We start from the raw sequence: 14168 nt of genomic DNA on the forward strand, positions 1-14168 counted from the left end.
AGCTTGCTAACCTCCTAGTGCCTTCCCCTATTTCCTTATCACCCTAGTTCTTTCCATGCCCTCTTTGCCATCCATTTATTTCCTTTCAGTCACACACAAGTGTGACTGGTCTCCAAAAAAATGGATATACAGTATATCATTTAAGGACTAACACAGCATCAAATTGGATATTTGGATGAGTGAACTTAGCTGTGTTTGGTTCATGCAGCAAATCCAGCTGGATATCTACAAACCCCGAACTTAGCCCTGAAAGCCAATGAAGCTTATGGGAGCTGGACACTGCCATTGGGGAACATATATTAATACAAAAAAAAGTTCAAGAAAATAACATTTAGCGAGGTTAGGTTTTATTTGGCAGGTTAAAATTCCACCAAGACCCTTCTCTAGGCATGCAGCTTGGGTGGCCATGAGAGGGAGGGTAGTGAGTGTTATACCAGACCAGGCTACTTCACCTTGCAAGGAAACTTGTCCCAATGTTCAGGGACAAGAGCCTCTTTCCCACACTCCAAAGAAAGAGGATGGAAATAAAATGGGGACTAATAGTGGAATCTGGAAGCCCTACTCTATAATAGGGGGGATCCCCAGATAACTTCTAACTTCCAGCTAAATGAATACGGGAGTACGTTAGTAACCCTTATTACTCATTCCCACAATGAGTTATACATAAATAAACACATACACCTTAGAAGGCTTTTAATCACAATTTGATTAAAGTACATCTACAGGACAAATCACTGGTGCTGTGCAAATGTAACCACAGTATTGAGGTTCCCAGATGATGTCATTGACCAAGTATAGTTAACCACAAAATTTGGTCATTAATCTCGCTCAGGATCCATGGCTGCTGGGTTCATAAACAGGTTGGGTTCCTCTGGAACCTATGTTTGACACAAACCTCGATATCATCCCTAGTTGGGTATCATCAGCAAACATTCTCTTTTTAATTAAAGCATGGTTTACAACACTAGCTACATGCTTTGCAGCCAACATACAGCCACTTCTTCAGGCAGGCTGTATCACACATGTGCATTTGGCATGAACTGGGTAATAGGTGTTACATTTTTTGTTAGCTGCTTTTAGTGCCACAGAAAGCAGCTAATAAAAGGCTTTAACATATTTTCCAAAGTTGTTCAAAGTTCTGATGCACCCCATGTGAAACAGTAGCAGTATTTCAGCCATGAAACATGTTGCTTTTAATAGACATTAAGCTGCTGATACCCAACTTTATGCTGTATCCATCCTTATGCCTGGTACACACTATCAGGTTTTGTTTTTTTTTATTGAGATTGAAAGGCATACAACAAACAAACATTTGCATAGAGTCATGAGGTAAATCAACAAAAGAAGAGAGGAAACAAGTTCATCAATGAAAATGCAGATACATACAATGCCAGTGCATAACAGTGGATTAGCTAGCAATATCAGCCATCTGGGTAGACATATTGGAGGTGAAAAGATCCCATGGTTCCCACACTGCTTCAAAAAGGGGGACAAGATTAGCATGCATAGCAGTGAGGTACTTCATTCTTCTCATCTCAGTGACAACTGTAACCAATTCCATGTAGGAGGCGTAGTAGAAAACCAATGCATGGGAATGGTTCTCCTGGCCACTGTTAGGACATGAGAAGATAGTTTCTTGGCAAATTTAGAGAGGCCTGTAAAAGGTAGGCCCAGTAAAAAGTGAACGGGGTCAAATGGGATGTGGACCTGTAAAAGTAGCTACAATATACTAAGGACCTCTCTCCAGAAAGGTGCAATGTGGTGGCAAAGCCAAAAAATGTGGACAAGAGTGCCAATTTCCTCGCCACATCACCAGTAGAAAGGAGAAACACTCGGATTCCGAGCATGGAGAACCTCAAGAGTCTTGTACCAGAACATCAAAATTTTATTATAAGTATTTTCTTTATATACCACACATATAGAAGATCTTGAAGCATCCTCCCAGATCCTGCTCCATTGATCTAAGGGAATATCTTGTTGGAGGATTAGGGGCCACTTTTACATGTAAAGATGTGTTTCAGTAGAAAAGTGTCTTGAAGCAACTTATAGATAGAGGAGATTAGGCCCCGTTGGTATGGACCCTGAATGCAGATGCATTTGAAAAGAGTAGGCTTCTCTAGGGTCAAGGAGGGAATCTTGGAGAAGAAGGTAAACATAATACTGATGAGAAGGCATGCGTGAAGTTTTTTATAACTCGATAAAGGGTTTAAGCTTTCGGGTCACTGGGTGGACCAGGTGTTGCAATTGGAATAAGTTGGCTTTAGCCCAGGGACTTATACAGGCCGGGGTCAAACTATCAGGAAGGTTAGGATTAAGGATGACATTGGTCAAAGGTGAACAAGAAGAGGACAGGGCAAATCTACCCCTACACCTCTTCTATATAGACAGCATGAAAAGCATGGGCCCAAGCAGTAGATGCCTATAGGAGGAGAGACAATGAGAAGATCAGGAGGTGAGAGTGTGGAGGTGAGTAGCCAAATAATACAGCACAAGATCTGGAGTCCCCAGATCTTCCCTAGGTCGTGGTGAGAGAAGAACTGAGTGGGATGCTGGATAAAGTGGAGGAAAGATTTCTGAAGAGAATTGAGCTTGGACATAGGGACAGGAACATGGAGCATCTCAAACAAATACAAAAGCTTGGGCAGTATAGTCATTTTCAGAACATTTATCCTTCGAGAAAGGAGATGACAAGGTTGTCCCAAGATTTTAAAGACTGATAAATAGCATGAAAAAGGGAGGGGGGGGGGGGAATTAGCTTCATAAAGGGAATTGTAAGAGGAGGTAAGGTTGGTTGGTACCTACATACCTCAAGGAGTGGGGGCACCAGTGATAGGGATAATTTGACTGAAGAGAAGATAGAATGGCAGGGGGTATGTGGAGCCATAAAGATTCAGCTTTAGATGTGTTAACCTTACAACCCAACAAGGCCCCAAAGAGTTGGAGAGTATGATGCAGAACAGGAAGAGTGGTGTGGGGTTCTGTCAGTGTTATCAAAATATCATCAGCAAACAAAGACAGTTTAAAATCGTGATTGTGGGTGCATATCTCCTGAATATCAGGATTGGATCTGATAGCGATAGCCATGGGTTCCAGACAGAGAATAAACAGTAGAGGAGAAAGAGAGCAACCCTGGCGTGTACCATTAGACATCCAGAAAAGAAGGTGAAGCCAGTTTGACCTGGGAAGATGGAGTGGCGTAAAGGGCTTTCAAAGCTGCCACAAATGGACCACTTAAACCAAATCTCTCTAAAAGAAGAAACATATAAGACCAACTTAATCAGTCAAACACTTTTTGAGCGTCCAAGTCAATGGTCCTCCTAGTATTATCTGCTGTGTGTCTAGCTGGGACGAAGCCTGCCTAATCTCCGTGTATAAGCTTGGGGCAAACAGAGGCCTTCTTCAAATGGGCGCACATGGAAATACAGAGGCCTCTAATGACAGACTTATGGGCCTGCCATAGGGTAGAGAATGAGGATACTGAGCCAACATTGAAATGAAAGTAAGCATCCAGACCCTGAGAGAGCTCTTCTCGAAGCAATTCTGAGCGCAGAAAACTCTCATTAAAGTACCAGTGACAAACCCAAGGGGTAGAGTCAGGAAGAACGATGTCAAGTGATAGTAAGGCATGGTCCGACCAAGTCATTAGATTAATCTCCAAAGAAACCAGGAAGGGAGCAGGGGGGCAGTGACAAAAAAATGATCCAATCTAGAGTACATGTGATGTGGAGTAGAATAGAACATAAATTGCCTATGGAGAGGATGTTTGACTCTCCAGGCATCGAAGAGGCAATGCTCCTGAATCAGTTTACGGAAAGCCATGGAAGAGGAGCATAGCCGCTTCGACAGGGTGGGGGCAAAGAGCACTTTTCTATTCATATGTGGTGACATAACTAAGTTAAAATCCCCCCCCATGATCATACAGGGAGCTGATATCAAGCATAACTTGTGTAAGGTCTGAGAAAGAAATAGCAATTGACCAGAGTTGGGTGCATACAAATTCAAAATAATAAATGGAGAGCCCGCATACAGTAAATACATTTCAGCAACACATAGCGACCATGTGGATGAACTCGAGAGGAGAAACTCAGGAGCAGTTTTTCCGGATCAAGATAGCTACACCGGCTTTCCCAGAGTGATCAAAAGCTGAATAGAATTGTGGAAAGCTCTTGGTGGCAAAGTGAAAAGAGCCATCCTGTTTGAAATGGGTTTCCTGAATGAATATACTATCTGGTCCCGAGGATCTGAACTCCTTCAAAGCCATACATCATTTTTGGATTTAGTTAAGCCCTTTGACATTATACGACAACAGCCTTAAAGCCATCATGAAACACCAAAGGGTAAAGCTGCTGCGTAACCTGAGCATGCAGAAAAAATTATTATTGATGAGACAAAACAGAAAACAACAGAGACAGAAAACCAGGTGATTATCATGGCAACAGGCCTAGTGCAAACAAATGTATCACAGAGAGCAGAGGCTGCAAGGACTAAGGCCAGAAACAAAGATATGTACCCAGGATATCAGAGATATCCCGAGTCGTTAGGGCTGGAAGCGTGACGCACAAGGGGGCAACACAGCAGCTGACCCTAAATGACAGGTGTCTACATCAGATAGCCAATTAACAGCTGTAATCAGCACATACAAATGGGGAAAGGGCAGTACACAATTCCTAAGGCACACATGGGCGCATAGAAGCTCATTTAGCAAGGTGGGAAACCTGATAACTGGAAGAGTCAGGTGGTGAAGCTCTCTGAACCAGGAGGTCAGGACCGTTGAGGAGTGCATGGAAACGTCTTCCTCTCGGGTTTAGTGGGTGTCCAGATCTTGCGTGTAGTAGCAGAAGATGGCATAGGAGGTTGCAAAAAGGCCTCTTCTGGCAAGGGAGGAAGACCCAACTGTTTAAAGAAGGAGTCCGCTTCATGGAGATCACGGAGGAAGACTTGGGACCATCTTTGGAGACAACAAGCTTAAAAGGAAATCCCCATCGGTAAGCTATTCGGTGCTGCTGGGGATGAGTGGTAACAGGCTTTAACCGCCTGCCATATAGTACAATGACGGGCGCAAGGCAGGTCTCTCGTTCTGGGAGGACGTCATATGATGTCCTCCCATTCTAACTGCGCATGTGCGGCTCCGGGAGCGCGTAGCGCGGCGATCGGCGGTGCGCGGTGTCCCTCAGACACAGCGGATCATCGATTAACAGAAAGAGTCGAAAATGTCGGCATTTCTCTCCTCACGAGCTGTCACGCTGACAACTTGAGAGGAGAGGAAAGCCGGTAATTGGCATCCCTCAGTGGGGACATGTACACCATTGATCAGTGTGCTCTAATGATCTGTGTAGCCCCAGCAGTGCCACCTGTCAGTGTCCATCAGTGCTAGCTGTCAATGCTCAACCATGCCACCTGCCAATGCCCATCAGTGCCACATCAATGCCACATTTCAGTGCCTACCAGTGCACATCTGAGCTGCCTTTCAGTGTCACCTATCAGTGCCAGTCAGTGCCACCTATCAGTGCTGCAAATCAGTGCCACCTATCAGTGCCAGTCAGTGCCGCCTATCAGTGCCAGTCAGTGCCGCCTATCAGTGTGCATCAGTGCCGCCTATCAGTGCCCGTCAGTGCTGTCTATCAGTGCCGCCTAACAGTTCCAGTCAGTGCCGCCTATCAGCACCAGTCAGTGCCGCCTATCAGTGCCTCCTATTAGTGCCATATATGAGTGCTGCCTTTCAGTGCCCATCAGTGATGCCTGTCAATGCCCATCAGTGCCACCTACCAGTGCCTCCTCATCAGTGCCCATCAGTGCCACCTATCAGTGTCCATCAGTGCAGCCTATCAGTGCCCATCACTGCAACCTCATTAGTGCACATCAGTGAAGGAGAAAAATCACTTATTCACAAAATTTTATAACAGAAACTAAGAAAAAACTTTTTTTTTTCAAAAACCCGGAGATGATTAAATACCACCAAAATAAAGCTCTATCTGTCACAAAAAATGATAAAAATTTCATATGGGTACAGCGTTGCATGACCGCGCAATTGTCATTCAAAGTACAACAGTGCTGAAAGCTGTAAATTGGCCTGGGCAGGAAGGGGTTATAAGTGCTCTGTAGGCTAGTGGTTAAGACACATATCTTTTCCAAAGTAATGGAGGATAGATCACTAAAAATCTGAAGTTTGTCTCCCTTAAATTCCAGGGAGGTCTTGTTGCGAGTTGAGGCGATCAGAGCTTCTTTGCTGTCAAAGTAATGGAAACGAATAATAACTTCTTTGGGCCTAGTCCCCTCTTGAGGCCTCAGGCCTAACAATCTATGGGCCATATGCCAATCAACATCTAGGACTTTGGGAGCCAGAGTGGTAAACAGAGACAGCAGGTGGCGTTTAAGTTGGGAGTCAGGGACCTTTTCAGAGATCACAACAATAAAACAAAAGCAAGCCACCAAAAATGACACTAATAATTAATGTCATAAGCACCTCTCCGACTCACTTATACAAGTGTGGATACATAAACCCAGGGGACAGCATACTAAACAATATGATAGTGTGACAAGAACACGCCTATCTGAAAAAGAGGGTTTCTAAAGGATCCACGCGGAGTAGTATGAATTCAAATGAATTTAACAATACTTTATTTGATCACATAGATCATGAGGAGGTTAAACATGAGCACGGTGTACATATGAAAAAAATAAAATCATGTTTAAAAACACTTAGCGTCTTCAATTGAGGGTCATCTTAGCCAACAGAGCACCATATAAGGCAGAGTGGTGTAATGATGGAGTAGTTATCCTGGATTTCCGTAGGTTTCCTGCTTAATATTGTATGAACCGTATATTCAGTGGATGTGTTCCCAGTATATATCAGGGACCTCCTGGAATGTACAAGCTGGAACACAAAAATACATAGTATGTATCTAGCAATATGGAAACCAAATCACATCCAAAAATTTACCAGGCCTCCCTCCACAATAGTCAATGGATACTACTGTTACCTTCTCAGAGGTGAGACTATCATACCCGCCTCTCAAATGTAAGGACTTCCTGGATAGCCACCCCAAATGGAACAAGGTCCACAGTACCAAATGATTCTGAGGATATACATAGAAAAAGATAATAAATGTGTAGAACATGGGCATCAGGTAACCCCGAAAACAAAACACACATAGAGATGTGGATATATTACCATCAATGAGGATCAAGAAGACTCCTGTCGACTTGAACTAAGATCAGGTCCTTGATGCTTTTCCAAAAATGCATATGGGGGTGAGGGACCAGGTATACACGATGCGTGGATTTCAAACACATATAGTGTGTATATAGCATATAGCAGGCCGTAGATACCTGAATTTAATATACCCAGTAAAGGGTTTCCAAAAATTGCTCAATTTGAGAAGGTTATTTGCGGTTTTTATAAGGATGTGGCTATGTCACAGCAAAAAAATACCTGAATAGGATAGCGTACAGTGGGGCAAAAAAGTATTTAGTCAGCCACCAATTGTGCAAGTTCTCCCACTTAAAAAGATGAGAGAGTCCTGTAATTGGCATCATAGGTAGACCTCAACTATGAGAGACAAAATGAGAAAAAAAATCCAGACAATCAGATTGGCTGATTTGGAAAGAATGTATTTGCAAATTATGGTGGAAAATAAGTATTTGGTCAATATCAAAAGTTCATTTCAATACTTTGTTATATATCCTTTGTTGGCAATGACAGAGGTCAAACGTTTCTTGTAAGTCTTCACAAGGTTGGCACACACTGTTGCTGGTATGTTGGCCCATTCCTCCATGCAGATCTCCTCTAGAGCAGTGATGTTTTGGGGCTGTCGCTGGGCAACACAGACTTTCAACTCCCTCCAAAGGTTTTCTAGGGGGTTGAGATCTGGAGACTGGCTAGGCCACTCCAGGACCTTGAAATGCTTCTTACAAAGCCACTCCTTCGTTGCCCGGGTGGTATGTTTGGGATCATTGTCATGTTGGAAGACCCAGCCACGTTTCATCTTCAATGCCCTTGCTGATGGAAGGAGGTTTGCACTCAAAATCTCACGATACATGGCCCCATTCATTCTGTCTTGTACATGCATTAGTTGTCCTGGTCCCTTTGCGGAGAAACAGTCCCAAAGCATGATGTTGCCACCCCCATGCTTCACTGTAGGTATGGTGTTCTTTGGCTGCAACTCAGCATTTTCTCTCCTCCAAACACGACGAGTTGTGTTTCTACCAAACAGTTCTATTTTGATTTCATCTGACCATATGACATTCTCCCAATCCTCTTCTGGATCATCCAAATGCTCTCTAGCAAACTTCAGACGGGCCCGGACATGTACTGGCTTAAGCAGCGGGACACGTCTGGCACTGCAGGATCTGAGTCCCTGACAACGTAGTGTGTTACTGATGGTAGCCTTTGTTACGTTGGTCCCAGCTCTCTGCAGGTCATTCTCTAGGTCCCCCGTGTGGTCCTGGGATTTTTGCTCACCATTCTTGTGATCATTTTGACCCCATGGGATGAGATCTTGTGTGGAGCCCCAGATCGAGGGAGATTACCAGTGGTCTTGTATGTCTTCCATTTTCTAATTATTGCTCCCACAGGTGATTTGTTCACACCAAGCTGCTTGCCTATTGCAGATTCAGTTTTCCCAGCCTGGTGCAGGTCTACAATTTTGTTTCTGGTGTCCTTCAACAGCTCTTTAGTCTTCACCATAGTGGAGTTTGGAGTGTGACTGTTTGAGGTTGTGGACAGGTGTCTTTTATACTGATAACAAGTTCAAACAGGTGCCATTGATACAGGTAATGAGTGCAGGACAGATGAGCCTCTTAAACAAGAAGGCACAGGGCTGTGAGAGCCAGAAATCTTGCTTGTTTGTAGGTGACCAAATACTTGTTTTCCACCATAATTTGCAAATAAATTCTTTCCAAATCAGCCAATGTGATTGTCTGGATTTTTTTTCTCATTTTGTCTCTCATAGTTGAGGTCTACCTATGATGCCAATTACAGACCTCTCTCATATTTTTAAGTGGGAGAACTTGCACAATTGGTGGCTGACTAAATACTTTTTTGCCCCACTGTATATATATATATATATATATATGTAGATTCTCCTCCTGAGAGGATTTCCAAAAAATTCCCCGAATATACAGGGTAAATTAGGCCCATACAACATGCCCTATGAACACCATGTAGGCTCTGTAAATCTCAACAGCCATAAGCTTTTGAATAACTTGCCACCGTGGAAGATATATTTCCCTGAGGGATTGCCGTTTGCGAACCGCTGTGATGATAGCCCACTGGTAGTTCTCAACAGGTCTTGGGCCTACCTAACAGGGAGCTGTGACACCGCCGTTCCTTCCCGCCTCGTGGGCGCCGCACCCTGTGAAGACGCCGAGCGTAGTGACGTAAATACGTTGACGCGTTTCGTCCGCCAATCACCGCAGACTTCGTCAGAACTGGGAGGGGACTTCAGTCCTTTGCCTTATATGGTGCACTAATTGCATACCAAAGAGTCTCCACCTCGCCATCTTGTGTTGAAAGAATATCACTACATTAGGAATATCCAAAAGTGAATTAAAACATATATCTTGAATTTTAAAATGATTGCTGGATGTGGAAGAGGAGCCTAATTACTATGGATCAAATCATCTTCCAAGAGAATGATAAACGGGAGATTATTGTTAGCATATTTCACTTTCACATAGGGAAACATCAAAACCAAATACAGCTACCAAGATTTCAAAAACAGTCCTATTGTTTTATATGCTCACCACTTAATAAGAGTAGAAAGAATCGAACACTTAGGTTCATATTTTGTCCACAGAGGCCCATATTTAGTGCATATATAAGGTATCGCAATGTAGATTATAACTCAGGGTATATAAAGAGTTCAAGGGAATTTATTTCAAAAACACCCCAAAGTTAAGTTCTGTGTTTAGTCCAAATGGGACAAGTGCCCCTAGGGTATAGATCCAGAATTTTTCTTTTTGTAGGAGGACTTTATCAAAATCCCCCCGACGGGCCGAAATATTCAGCAGGAAGATCCCTTTTACTTTTAGACCGTCTGTTTTGCCCCCGTGTACTTCTTTAAAGTGTTGCGCCAATGGGTTCACTTTTTCTCCCTTTCTTACATTCCTATTTTCATTTCTAATGTCTCTCAGATGTTCACCAATCCTAGTCCTAAGGCTTCTTTTGGTTTTACCTATATAAATCTTTTTACATGGGCATTCTATCATGTATATCATTTTACTACTAGAACAGTTAATGAAGCTTCGTATTTGAAATATCCTAGAGTTATCATTGTTGAAGAACTGATTAGACTTATGTACAAATGGACAAATCTGACAATGACCACATGGAAACATACCATATACACCAGTCTTCCTAGTTAGCCAGTTTCTCTGTGGTACCCTCTGAAATTCTGATTGTACTAATATATCATTTAGATTCCGAGTTCGTTTTGCCACCATATGGGGGCTCTCTCCTACCACTTTCGCTATCTGCGGATTTTGAATTAGTAGATGCCAATGGGAGTCCAGGGCCTTCTTGACTTCATCCCATTGTTGTCCGAATTTAGTTATGAATCTTACCGGTTGGTTTTCAGTATTCGCAGCTGCCTTTGGTTTTAATTTATTAATTAGTTCCTCTCTTGATTTACCGAGGGCTCTTCTTTTTGCTCTTCTTAGGGTTCTATGTGAATAGCCCCTCTCTCTGAACCTTTTGTAGAGCTGGATAGATTCATGTCTATATTCTAATTCTTCTGTACAGTTTCTTTTTATTCTCTGGAACTGACCAATTGGGATTCCCTGTTTTAGACTCTTTGGATGGTAGCTATTAGCATGTAGAAGTGTATTGGCCGCTGTTTCCTTTCTAAATGTTTTAGTGACCAGTTTATTTTCGTGGACAGAGATTGACAAATCCAAAAATGTTATCACCTCTCTATCCACTGTATAAGTAAGTTTGATATTTCTATCATTCTTGTTCAAAAATTCCATAAAGCTTTTAAGCTCATCCATACCTCCATCCCATACCATTAGGACATCATCAATGTATCGCAACCAGGTTATTGCATATTGTTTATAGGGAGTGGAGGGATAAACTAGCTCCTCTTCCCACATACCTAGATGTAGACATGCGAATGCCGGGGCCCAAGGTGCTCCCATGGAGGTACCACATATTTGCTGATAGAAGAAGCCCAGAAACTGAAAACAGTTATGGGTCAACATAAACTCAAGCAAATCCAATATAAATTCATTTTGGGCCTCCATTTCAGGAAAATATATCTCGAGAAAATGGGCCACCGCTTTTTGTCCCCAAACGTGTGGGATGGAGGTATAGAGTGATTCCACATCAATTCCCACCAGGAGTGCACCTTCTGGTACTTTTACATTTCGAATCTTTTTAAGTACATCCCCCGTGTCTCTTACATAGGATTTGAGCTCCAGGACCAAATCCTTGATCAAGTCATCTACAAATTTACCTATTGGTTCCAAAGGGCCACCAATAGCAGATACTATAGGGCGTCCCGGTGGTTGAGAGGGATTTTTATGTATTTTTGGGATTACGTAGAAGGTGGGGATATTATATGTATCAACTGTCAACATATCACATTCCCGTTTGGTTAGTAGGTTTGCTTCACGTGCCAGCCCCACTTTTTTATTTAGATCGACCACCAGTTTTGGGAACGGGTTATTATGTAGTTTGCGATATGTATCCAGACTCCTCAGCTGTCTAAGCACCTCCTTCTCATATTCCACACTTTCTAGTAGTACTACATTCCCCCCTTTATCGCTCTTTTTAATCACAATGTTTTTAGCATTTCTAAGTTCCTTAAGGGCTATTCTTTCACCCCTAGTGAGGTTATCAGCATTCCTCATTGTCCAGTCTATTTTTCCAAGGTCATCATGTACTAGATCTAAAAAAGTACTTAGCCATTTATTTTCCCTGATATTGGGCATTCTTCTGGAAGGAGTTTTAAGTCTAGTATGTCTTTTCCACTTGTTAGAAACATCTCCCTCCCCAAATTCACTGTCTGTGGGAGTCTCATCAAGGAGACTAATGAGATCTCTTAATGCCTGTTGTTCTCTCTCTGAATTCAGATCACAGGGATTTTGTTCTTCTCTAGATACATATGGAATTCTTAAAAGGATCTTTCTCAGAAACAAGTTTAAGTCTTTATAGACCTCAAACAAGTCCATTTTGTCCGTAGGAGAAAAAGTTAGACCTTTCCGCAGTAAATGGTATGTTTCCATGTGGTCATTGTCAGATTTGTCCATTTGTACATAAGTCTAATCAGTTCTTCAACAATGATAACTCTAGGATATTTCAAATACGAAGCTTCATTAACTGTTCTAGTAGTAAAATGATATACATGATAGAATGCCCATGTAAAAAGATTTATATAGGTAAAACCAAAAGAAGCCTTAGGACTAGGATTGGTGAACATCAAAAACCCGGAGATGATTAAATACCACCAAAATAAAGCTCTATCTGTCACAAAAAATGATAAAAATTTCATATGGGTACAGCGTTGCATGACCGCGCAATTGTCATTCAAAGTACAACAGTGCTGAAAGCTGTAAATTGGCCTGGGCAGGAAGGGGTTATAAGTGCTCTGTAGGCTAGTGGTTAAGACACATATCTTTTCCAAAGTAATGGAGGATAGATCACTAAAAATCTGAAGTTTGTCTCCCTTAAATTCCAGGGAGGTCTTGTTGCGAGTTGAGGCGATCAGAGCTTCTTTGCTGTCAAAGTAATGGAAACGAATAATAACTTCTTTGGGCCTAGTCCCCTCTTGAGGCCTCAGGCCTAACAATCTATGGGCCATATGCCAATCAACATCTAGGACTTTGGGAGCCAGAGTGGTAAACAGAGACAGCAGGTGGCGTTTAAGTTGGGAGTCAGGGACCTTTTCAGAGATCACAACAATAAAACAAAAGCAAGCCACCAAAAATGACACTAATAATTAATGTCATAAGCACCTCTCCGACTCACTTATACAAGTGTGGATACATAAACCCAGGGGACAGCATACTAAACAATATGATAGTGTGACAAGAACACGCCTATCTGAAAAAGAGGGTTTCTAAAGGATCCACGCGGAGTAGTATGAATTCAAATGAATTTAACAATACTTTATTTGATCACATAGATCATGAGGAGGTTAAACATGAGCACGGTGTACATATGAAAAAAATAAAATCATGTTTAAAAACACTTAGCGTCTTCAATTGAGGGTCATCTTAGCCAACAGAGCACCATATAAGGCAGAGTGGTGTAATGATGGAGTAGTTATCCTGGATTTCCGTAGGTTTCCTGCTTAATATTGTATGAACCGTATATTCAGTGGATGTGTTCCCAGTATATATCAGGGACCTCCTGGAATGTACAAGCTGGAACACAAAAATACATAGTATGTATCTAGCAATATGGAAACCAAATCACATCCAAAAATTTACCAGGCCTCCCTCCACAATAGTCAATGGATACTACTGTTACCTTCTCAGAGGTGAGACTATCATACCCGCCTCTCAAATGTAAGGACTTCCTGGATAGCCACCCCAAATGGAACAAGGTCCACAGTACCAAATGATTCTGAGGATATACATAGAAAAAGATAATAAATGTGTAGAACATGGGCATCAGGTAACCCCGAAAACAAAACACACATAGAGATGTGGATATATTACCATCAATGAGGATCAAGAAGACTCCTGTCGACTTGAACTAAGATCAGGTCCTTGATGCTTTTCCAAAAATGCATATGGGGGTGAGGGACCAGGTATACACGATGCGTGGATTTCAAACACATATAGTGTGTATATAGCATATAGCAGGCCGTAGATACCTGAATTTAATATACCCAGTAAAGGGTTTCCAAAAATTGCTCAATTTGAGAAGGTTATTTGCGGTTTTTATAAGGATGTGGCTATGTCACAGCAAAAAAATACCTGAATAGGATAGCGTACAGTGGGGCAAAAAAGTATTTAGTCAGCCACCAATTGTGCAAGTTCTCCCACTTAAAAAGATGAGAGAGTCCTGTAATTGGCATCATAGGTAGACCTCAACTATGAGAGACAAAATGAGAAAAAAAATCCAGACAATCAGATTGGCTGATTTGGAAAGAATGTATTTGCAAATTATGGTGGAAAATAAGTATTTGGTCAATATCAAAAGTTCATTTCAATACTTTGTT

The sequence above is a fragment of the Staurois parvus genome, unplaced genomic scaffold (genome assembly GCF_062004578.1).
Source record: "Staurois parvus isolate SC_StPar_1 unplaced genomic scaffold, SC_StPar_1.0 ptg000299l, whole genome shotgun sequence".
NCBI lineage: Eukaryota > Metazoa > Chordata > Amphibia > Anura > Ranidae > Staurois > Staurois parvus.